The sequence below is a fragment of the Paralichthys olivaceus genome, chromosome 20, assembly GCF_024713975.1.
Source record: "Paralichthys olivaceus isolate ysfri-2021 chromosome 20, ASM2471397v2, whole genome shotgun sequence".
NCBI classification, from domain to species: Eukaryota; Metazoa; Chordata; class Actinopteri; order Pleuronectiformes; family Paralichthyidae; genus Paralichthys; species Paralichthys olivaceus.
In genome coordinates this window covers 12,677,363-12,688,000 of record NC_091112.1, presented here as the reverse complement: position 1 = coordinate 12,688,000, position 10,638 = coordinate 12,677,363, and the positions used below count along the sequence as shown (strand labels likewise).

Here is a 10,638-nt window from a genome sequence, read left to right as displayed (position 1 = left end):
TCCAGCAGAACCACCTGTTTTTCCCAGAAAAGAGCCAGACGGAGCATTTCGATACAAACAGCATCTGAACTTTCACTCTCCTTCATAACAAACGTGTCCTCTCTATACCACCACCAAGCTACCAACATTCTTGCCTTAATTTCTCCCCTCACATCTACTGTATCTCTTCACCTGGGAGTTCACAGTAACGTAGGGTAATCTGTCCGGGCCAATGTGTCGGGCTACGCAAAGGCTCATGTTGAGGCCATCCTAATCACCTTTCGGATCAGTGCGGAGAACAGAGAAGGCTATACCTTTTATCCCAAACCAAAGTCAACAAGGCAGGATTCCTGTGAGGCATTGCAGACATTCTTGAAAGCAGAAAGGAGGTTGACCCTTCTCTAACAAATTCAAGAGGAAAAGAAAGTGAAGGAGAGAGGACGACATGTGGAAGGAACTGTGTTGTTGTGGTATTAAGACAAGGCTTTCCAAATGTTTGCATGAAGTTTTAAATCTGCTTTCTTACATGTCTCTTTTTGTGGTTGATTTCTTTCTTGCTGTAAACAAAGAAACTGTTTTGTGGAACGCCACAAAATTGGGTTCCTAAAATCAACTATCTCACCATCCTCACCACTGCTTCCTCTTCCCCCCCATTCAACGTCACCTCTTTCCTCCCGGTGCTCCTGCGCCGGGCCAAGAGTTTGGCCAGTGACCCGAGGTAATTAATAACTCCCTTAACTAGGTGCTGTTTGCACAGATGGACCTCCTCCTTTAGAACTGGCCACCCTTTTTGCAGATGCTATTTCCTCCCTCCTGTTAGCCAGAGCTATCACATGCTGTGTAAACACTGACGCTCGCTGAACATGCCAAGCACAGCAACACTCCTGTAAGAGCTCGAATGTGTGAATCCGTTCGCCTTAGCATTGCCCATGTAGGATTTGTGCCCTTACATTTTCTATTTATGTGTTTCATCCCCTCTTTTGTAGAAGAGTATGTGCTCTCTGGGTTGAAATAACAACTTCAACCACATTTTAGAAGAGAAAATAAGAGTACTTCAAAGAAAAACAACAGAGAGAAAGATGAGGGTGAGTGTGAGAGAGAAAGTCGAGAGTGGTGGCAGTAGGAGGAGAGGATTGGAGACATTTTGGCCGGGGATGTCAGAGAGGAATCAGTGAATAACTTGGCTTGTTTCTTTGTGGTGAGAACAGCATGGGCTGGAGGCTGGAGCCAGAGCCCACAATGTCTAGCCTGGAAGGTTCTCTCATTAGAGAGATTGGAGCGCACAACCTCCTGGGAACCGCAGCGCCAGAGCGCAGCACTCATCAGAGCTCTGGGAACGCTCACTCTTAAAGGCCATCTCAGGTACTAAGTTATGCGTTTTTTCTTTTTTTTCCCTTTTAATAAGGTTGTCACTCTCATCTTTTGTCTCTTTGTACCATGTGTCTGGAGTTTGTGGTGATGCATGGAATCGCCATGCAAATATCCCACCCCTCTGTGTTGGTCAAATGAGTATGTGTCTGAGAATATGCAAGGAGACATGAGAAGAGTCTCTGTACTCTGTCCAACGCCAGAAAAGTCGCCTTTGAAGGAGTGCAAAAAGTATGCCAGTGTTTTTTGTTAAAACACTCATTTTATGGCTTTCAGTGAACTGAGCTTTGCTGGCTGGCAGGAGAAATGACAAAACGCAGAAAAGGAGAAAGAGAAAGAAGAAAGGCAAAGGGGACAAATATTCCAGCGTGAGGTCCTCGGTGCACAGATCATCGGACCCTCTGTGGCGAGGCCTCAGAGGCGGTCTTTAATGTTCCTCCTTAAACGAGAAGAAAAAACATCTGAACCTGTGTACTCAGCCGGAAACCATAAACGGTCAGGAGTCTTAACAAGGGCCATGCACATGTAATTGTAACTATCAAAAAGTCATAGGGATACACGTGTAGAAGTGTGTTCTCTTCCTAATTACCCCTGGCATGTGGGCTCAATAGCAGGTCGTAAAATACATGTACATTTGACTCAACACAATCTCATTTAACCTTTTTTACATGGATGCCCATTTACTTTGTGGATAATAAAAATACATTTTAAAGGTCATTATTGAGTTAGCCAGTGTGTTTAACTTGTGGGTGTGGGCCCGTGTTTGCCTGAATGACTTACTGCCTGATTTTTGTGAGACCCTCTGTCTGATGTTCTCCCATGTGTGTGGCTTTACAGTGGCTCTCTCCAAAAATGTGATTAGGGTACGTATGACCTCAACCCAAGAGCTGTTTTGTTGTTCATACACGTTTTACTTGTAGCTATTAAAAGTATCAAAATTAAACTGCTTGCGTGGTTTTTCCAGGTCCACTGACTAACAGCTTAGGTCAATTGGAGACTCTAAATTGACCATAGGTGTGAATGTGAGCATGAATGGTTGTTTTTGTGTGTATGTAAGCCCTGTGATTCACTAGCAACCTATTCAGGGTGTACCCCGCCTCACGCTCAATGTCAGCTGGGATTGGCTTCAGGATGGATGGAAAATGAAACTGCCACCAGGTGGTGATCAAGCGGCTTTGGCTTCACTTTTGATTAGCTGTCACGACAACCATCTTTTCTATGGTGTGAAGCATTCTGTTCTGTTATTGGGTTAAATGCATTGCAGTTGCAGTGGTGTGATTGTAAAGAATGAAAGGATTATGTCATTTAAAGTTACTTGATTCAGTTCACTGAATAGTATTATCCATTAAGTGTCTTGCCTCTTTCACAGCTCATCCTGGGATGGGTTTCCAGATTCTGAACAGTTTCAGCAACAATAGCCATTGGAATGTTCTCAGTGCAAAATGGCCACTGCCTCTTTTTGATTCCCTCAGCCTTGGGGAATGTAAAGCATGCACACTGCCATAGGGTGACGTCTTAGTTTGTGCATCCAGGTAAGAGATATTTTCATGGTGTGCTGGCCTTGAGGTTGTTGGGAACAGGGTAAGTTTTAACACAGTGAGACAGGGATCTATTTTACTGGAAGAAATATTATTTTCCTATCGAATCTGCATGAATTGTAAGAGTTGACATTTATTGATTGGTACACCTTGACATTTCAACAGAAAACTTTGCTGTTTTGACCCTTTTTATACGTTTAACATTTTTATTTTTTAGAGCCACTAAAATGTGCAAAAAGCACCAAATAGAGTAAGTACGCACTAAAAGGCCTCAGTGGAGCTCTCTCTCCAGAAAGCTGCGGGTGTTTCAGGAGTGGCTCCAGTCCTCAGCAAAAACAGCACGCAGCTATTCATCTGGGGCTTTTAAAGCAGGGTCACTCTTTATTTGAACTAAGTTTTGTGGCTTACAGTGTGTTTTCAGGCATGTGGACAGCTGGTTGTGATTGAGTACAAGTGCCAGGTTTGGGACCTTGGTACCACAGGTGAACAAGACAGTCATTTTTACAGAGTTTTCAGCCACCTCAAAGTCATGACTCAGCACAACTGCTCCTACACGGATTCCACCTTAGAGGAAGGAAAACAAAACTCAGTATGATGAAACTGTCAGAGTCAGAATGGGTTTTACAGTCCGACCTGTCGTTGTCATTAAAAGCAAACACAAGGACGTTTTGCAGAATACCACTTATGACTCAAGCCACTTCATCCTAATGGTGCTGCTTTTCAAAAATAAGACCTTGGCAGACTGCACAGTTGCTGCTCTCATCATTTTCTTCTACGTCAATCCTCAAAGGTTAAGAGCTTGCTCTTTCCCCAAATAACCAGCCGGAACATATTCAACATTTACCTCATGCCATGGTGTCTATGAATAAGAAACCTTGTTGTATGGAAAACCTGGTGATTAAGTTTGCCCCCAGCATCATAACTGTGTTGACTGTGTTTGCCTTGCAGGGACTAATATTCAAGCTGCTCTGGTCTGAATAAAATACTTTGACTTTTCCACTTCAGAGCCAGGTGAGCTTTCTAAAATCCAACACGCCCTCCTCAGCAAATTACCGCGACAATACTGAGAGCTTTTCTTCAATTAAATTAAATTAGTGAATTATTAATTATTATCCATATTTTAAAAACCCATACATAAAGAGCAACTAGTCACGCGTCATTTGATTTTATTGATGGCTTCTGGTCAGAGCTTAAATTTGCACACTTGGATATTTTCAAAAGATACACACTTTAAGATAAAACAGTGTAACATGTTATAGCATGTTAACTAACAAGCATGCTTCTGGAAACGTTGACGCAAATTGACCGAATCTGGAAAAATGTCTCTAAAGAATAATCAATTTAAATAACATATGACCATATGACATATACCATGTTTGTACACTGTGTTTATAAATTGATCGACGCTGTAAAATGTAATACGTTTGCCTAAATACATTATAGTAGTGTTCTTTACTTATTTATCGCCATCCAGTTGATTCAACTCATATAATGTATCTGTTTTGCCTAAAATACATATACAACTACATTCTTTTGAGTAAACTGGACTTGTGATCCTGGAGTGAATGAGAGCCCATAGTGATTCAGCTTGGTGCAGTTGTTGCTAAAAGGATGCATCTTGGTGCCAAGAATGAAACCATATGTGAACGTTTAGTCACACCCAGAAAAGGTGAGAGGAAAAATAAATATGCCTTCACATTTGGCGTGTGTTTTGTTGCAGTGTCAGAATTGGACACGCAATACATTTAATATTAATTTGCTTTACACAAAAAGGCACACAGCACTTTGTAGTCACAGCGGCTTAGACTCATCATCATAAGTGACATTGTCAATCATGACAACAGTCAGTTCACGACAACTGCAACCTCAACGGATTCTCCTGTTTGGGGTTTTGCGTTCTGAGTCGAGCTTCACTTAACTTTGAATAAACAGGTGAACAGCTCTTTGTGCAGCAGCGGTGGTGCAGCTTCAGGGTTCTGTGGATTGAGTGAAGAAGCTGGTGTTTACTTGACGTAAGCACAACTATCCAGTCAGATTAACTCTCTAAGCTAATTTCACTTGGCATTTTTAGGTTGAACAAAGTAAATACAACTAAGTTTTAAGTGAGACTAATAAAAAGGTATAAAAATAAACACAAACTAAGACTAATATATAAATGTTTCCTTAACTTTTTTTAAAAGTAAGATCAACATGTCAAATTTTACAGTGTAGTAGAGTCCTAAAAGTCCTTGATTATTATTATTATTTTTTGAGTATTTTTTAACATTTTCAGTAACGCACCCTCATGCAGATTGTGTGTGCTCTGACCACACTGATTGGCCCACATACAGTATTTCTGGGTGGACCAATGCTTCGGCCTGAACACAATCCTCCTGTAAATCCACAAAGGTCATGGTGTCACATGAAGAATAACACTGCAAGGGCGTCAGGGAAAGGCAGAAAAACTGCATATAGCTCACTGTTTAATTGCAGGAGGGGAGAGGTATACGTTAGACCATGAAGTTATGTGTTATACAGTAGGAGACTGAGGGTCCATGTCGTGCCGTCACCATGTGTGAGGTTTGTTCAGTCCTGTGTAAAAAAAATGCAAGGGGCTGCATTGATGGGAGTGTGTTGTTTCTGGTACCGCAGAGACATGAAACACAATCTAGAAAATCCAGTCTGAGTAACAGAGCCATGGTTTAAAAGCTTATTAGATGCAAAAACACTGCATACCGGTTAATAATATTTAGAGGAAGAATTGTATACCTCTGAAACGTTGTCAAGGCAGCAATTATTTAATCTGGTACATTTAAGATTAAAGAATCAAGATGTTTATCTTTAAACTGGTTATAGAAAAGCAATCATGTGAAAAATGTTTGCAGGGAAGCTCTGAAGTACTTAACAAAAATAAAGTATTAAAGTAAGTAATACAAGACAAAGTAACAATAATAATACAATTATAGAATAAGAGAATAAAAAGTCTATTTACAAAATAAATATACAATTATAAAAAATACTTGCACAGTAGTGTGTGTGTGTATGTGTGTGTGTGTGTCTGTTTTTAATGTTTAAACAGATGGTTGACTTGCACAGGGTTGACTCCTCAATGTATTTATTTTGACATTGCATTGTAGGTGAAGTTGCCTCATTAATTATATGGAAAGGCACAGAAATGTAAAAATTTATTTTGACCAATTTTCTGTTCAGAGCAGAGTTCTCTCTTCATATCTTCATCAGTCATCAACAGTCCCCTTTCTGCATCCCCATCCAACAACATTGGGTTGCCAGGGCAACAGCTGCACTGGCAAGCCTATCCGCTTTGAATGAGATGACAAGAGGTGTGGTGTTTTGCTGTAGTTATTACGAGGCTTAAACACACCCACTGGGGATGCATTCTTCATAAGGTTTCCCTTGTGCACATCCATAAAATCCATAAAACTCCAGATATGTGCTGCCACATCTCTGAGCACGTTACCACAAATCTAATGTTAGGTAAAGTTTCGACACTTCATGAGTCAGTGACGGAGGCTTTTTTTGATATTGTACGTGAGCGAGCGTGTTCATGCGAGATCCCCCCTGACCATGCATACACCCTACAGAGAGTACATCAAGATAAATCAAGACCTATGATCTCCCAGCCAGGAATTCCAGACTGCCTGGGCCACACCATTCAGATCCTGCGAAATACGGAAACAGCAGCTCCACGCAAAAAGTATGCAAAGAATGCTATTAGACTCCATTTGTTTTCAGCGGAGGTGACAAGGAGAGGGAGGGCGAGGAGGGGGTATTTTCTGATATTTGAACAATTCAAATAATCCACTTTTAACTGCGGCCACATGTCGTGCTTTTGGGAAGACCACACACAAAGACATGAAAAAGTAAAACTCAGCTACATGCAAACAGCACAAAATTGAATGAATGAATCACTGTTCAGACAAGCAGCCAGAAAAATAAGAAATAAGAAAGGCCCTGATGACGTCCCCTTGCACGTTTACGCTGCATCAGAACGGAATTTTCTCAAGCTGCTTTGGTCTCATCGTGCCAGCTCATTAGTGGCATGGGTTTACTGTTACATGTGGAAAGACAAAGGGGGTGGAACACGAGGAGCTGCTCTGTATTTCAGTTGGAGAAACAGCCTGCAGCTGTGGCCTCAACTCTGACCTCCATACCATCTTCATGTCTTCTGTGTATGCATAGTTTTTCAGGAATGCTCCAGGTGTTTCATGGGTCCCTGCGAAGTGAAATCACACAAGGCAAAGCCACAGAAGGCAAAGCCACTGGTTCATATCGAATATGTGCTGAAAACGTGGCTGGTGGGGATTGACTGTATTTGGATGGGGCCACCAGAGCTGCACATGATGCAGGGGGGCTGCAGCATTTCACACTGAAGTGGCAAGAGCTTCCTCCTTGTGTGATTTAAGCATCAGGTCTGATTAGCGGTAAAAGGAACAAAAGAAACACTAAACTGATGAGATACAAAGCCGAACATTTGTCTAAAGTGTTTTTCGAGTGTGTGGGTGCTTGGAAATATTAAAGGAGACACCACAGGCCAAGTCACACAATTGGAATTTGCACAGAGAGGAGCTAAAAGTAAAATGTCCCTGATCAAAAGCCACCAAGAGGAAACTCAACAACATAATATGACTTAGAAGCCCACTGTCTCTGATTTGTTCCGCGCAGAGGGGCCCTTTCTACTCAGCTTCCATTTCTTTGTATCCTTTTAGGGATAAAAAAAACCCTGAGAAAATACCTTATCGTCAATTTACGTCAACAGGTTGCGTCTGAGTGCCAGATATATTGCTTTAGGTGGTATTCTGGGTGAGTTCCCTTTTTTCAGAGGAAAATAAAAGTCATGTGTGTGACTCCTGAGAAAGGAGCTCCCTTGATCTTGTCCTGATCAGCCAGCAGCCGACTTAAACTTGACATAATCCAAACGTTTCAAACAGCAGCTTTGTTGATTCTTCCACAGCCAAGTCCCCAACAAAGCAGGAGTGTCATCGTACACCTTGGTTTACTCTTTCCATTCATGTTTTTCATTATGAAATGGGGAACAACAAAGAGTCCAGAGTAAAAACTCCCTATCCTATCTTTATTTAAATGCTTGCCGGGTCGCTGCAAAACGCCAACGCTGAATGAAAACATTCGCCATTACAGTGTTTCGCTGCCTTGGAACACAAGAAGGAGCTGGAAGATCATCAAACTGCAGCGCTTGGGAAATCAGCGAAAAACATTTCCAAGCATGTCCGATTTTACTGATATATATATCTCCACCACAAACAGAAACAGAAAAGATGGAAACCTTCAGGAGATAGAAAAGACTTTAGATAGACCCTGGGAGGTTGAAAGTTTGAAGTTGAAAGGGTTGAACCTCTGTTACTCCAGAGCCATGTTTTTTTTCATCTTCTAAGTTTCTCACAAAGATATAGACAGCTGCATTTAACACTAGTAAGTGGTTTATTATGACAATTTGTAATTTCAAATGTATATTTTATATTTGAGGGTTGCCTTTGATAGCTGTATTAGGAGAACTGAATATCACGAGCCAAGACAGAGCCTCATACACTCCATGAAAACGAACCCATGTGCTTACACTGAAAAAGTTCCTCAGGCTTGTTCGATCTTGGGCCCACAAAGCATAAACATCCTTTTTTGGTTGATCCAGCTTGACTTCCCACACATGAATAGCAGGAAAATATTGCACTGATACAATTCTTCACCACAGGGTTTAAAATGGGGTAATAAAAAAGTTTGAAGTGCGCAGAAAGTGCCAGAAGAAATCTCGTGAGTGGATGCTGATGTGAGATTGCTTTTGTTTTTTTCAAACCAATCTATTGTTTATAATGCTCATTAAATGTTTTTATGAGTTTCTTTCATAATTTTGAATGAAATTCTCACTGTTGCCACAAGGCCAAAATTGCAGCACAGCATAGCACAGAGCTGTTCCTGAGGGCTTGGCTGGTTTACTCATTAATACTAAGTTTCAGTTTAGGAACAAAATATCTCTGAAGGAAGAGAGAAATAGGCAATGATATGAAACAAATGTGTCTTGGGGCTGTTTGGATTACAGGGTCAGCGTGTTAAAGGAGACATATGATGCCATTTTTCAGTTTTTCTTCCCTCTAGTGTGTTATAAAGGTTTTTTGTGTATGTTAAAGGTCTGTACAGTCCAAAGTCTGTGGTAAAGCAGCCTCCTCTCCCCTTCAGAAAACACTCCTGAAGCTCCGGAAACAGCTTGTCAGCAGTATTGCCGATACTTCCGCACCACTTGTGCACATTTGCATAATCCATGCCTAGCAGCTAGTTTGGCATGCCCCGCTGACAAAGCCAGGTAAAGCGAGAGCAAAGGCCGACATTTCCTACACCTGCTGAAAGTAGTTGACCAATCTCAACAGAGCGGTTCCAGCTGGCCAATCAGAGCAAACTGGGCTTTATCTGGAGGGGGGCCTTAAAGAGACAGGAGCTAAAACCGTGTGTTTCAGACAGAGGCTGAAAAGACGAGCTGCAATAATGGACCATATGACGAAAGCAATAAACAATACAGCATTTAAACCATGCACCAAAGCAGAAATTAAAATTATGAACCTGACGAGGGATATAATATTCTTTTTATACTACTATTGGTCCACCAGGATGCCCCATTTAACATTTTCTAGGGTAATTTTTAATACATTTTTGTATTTCTCTATTCATGATCTGTTTTGTTAGCTACACACTTGCAGTTGCGTAGCTAAAAAAGTTTCGACAAGCAAAAAACTGGAACTTCGAGAGAGTTTTGACACGTTATTGCTTTAATGCTCTTTTAATGAAGTGTGGCCAGAAGCCTGGTCTCAGTGAGAGGTGATTAGTTTTAAAGTCAAAATGTCAAAACTGAGACTAAACTGACACCGTGTCTTTACTTAGCCAAACAACGAGCAGCTCAAATGAGCAAAATGAAAAATTTCAAAGAAACATTAACTGTTCTATGCACACACACACAAACACACACACACACACTGGCATGCACATGTGCAAACTCCCAGCCAGGTGTATTCACTCAGGAGGTATAATATACCTTAGACCACATTTTACAGGCCCTTCTAGCTAATATAAACTCTAGACCTTTCTATGGCAAATACCTCTCTGCTTAGAGGCAGAAAATTACATACTATCGACATTAGCTCATTTTGAAACAATGTCCATATTTTTATACTTTTTATTTGTGGTCTGAGGCCCGTAAGTCTGAGCGTGTGCATCAAGGGGCTTGTATAACCTGTGTTTTAACATGCCATTATGCTGTAATATCCAGACGCCTTGCTTCTGTTGAATATCACCCTCATTGTTTCCCAACTTTGGGTGACCGCTCTTTGGCTTTTTCCCCTTGCCGTCTGTGTCAAAGGGGCAAGTTTCATGAGGTATGGCAGCACTGGCAAAGAATGCTGAAAATGTGGAGGAATTGCTCAGATTGGATCGTAGAGCGCAGGGGGTGAGACTGGAATTTGTTGCCACTGATAGCATCTGGTGTGCAGCTACTGTATGTGCAGAGTTTCAGCCCAAGGGTGAGCATCACAACTTTATTTACAAACCTGTAGAAGAGGAAGTTCATTTGACGTGGGATGCAGAGGTGTCAAAGGTGTGGAATATATTTTGTTTTTTTCTACACTAACCCTGCACTTACCCTAACTCTATTTTTGCAAGAGCATCAAGTGACAAAAGATCACTAGGGGTGCTGGCCCACCCCGTTCAAATCTCTCTCCACTTCCCCTACTTCAGCGAGAACAACCTGGGGCTACTG

General features: G+C 41.5%; 1 long non-coding RNA gene across 1 annotated transcript; it reads left to right on the top strand.

The window, feature by feature from the left end:
- The first annotated feature begins 966 nt into the window (after window positions 1-966).
- Window positions 967-2,783, top strand: LOC138405903 (uncharacterized). Its single transcript, XR_011239567.1, has 3 exons — window positions 967-1,064; window positions 1,188-1,341; window positions 1,624-2,783. It is a non-coding gene; the product is annotated as an uncharacterized lncRNA (long non-coding RNA).
- The last annotated feature ends 7,855 nt before the right edge of the window (window positions 2,784-10,638 follow it).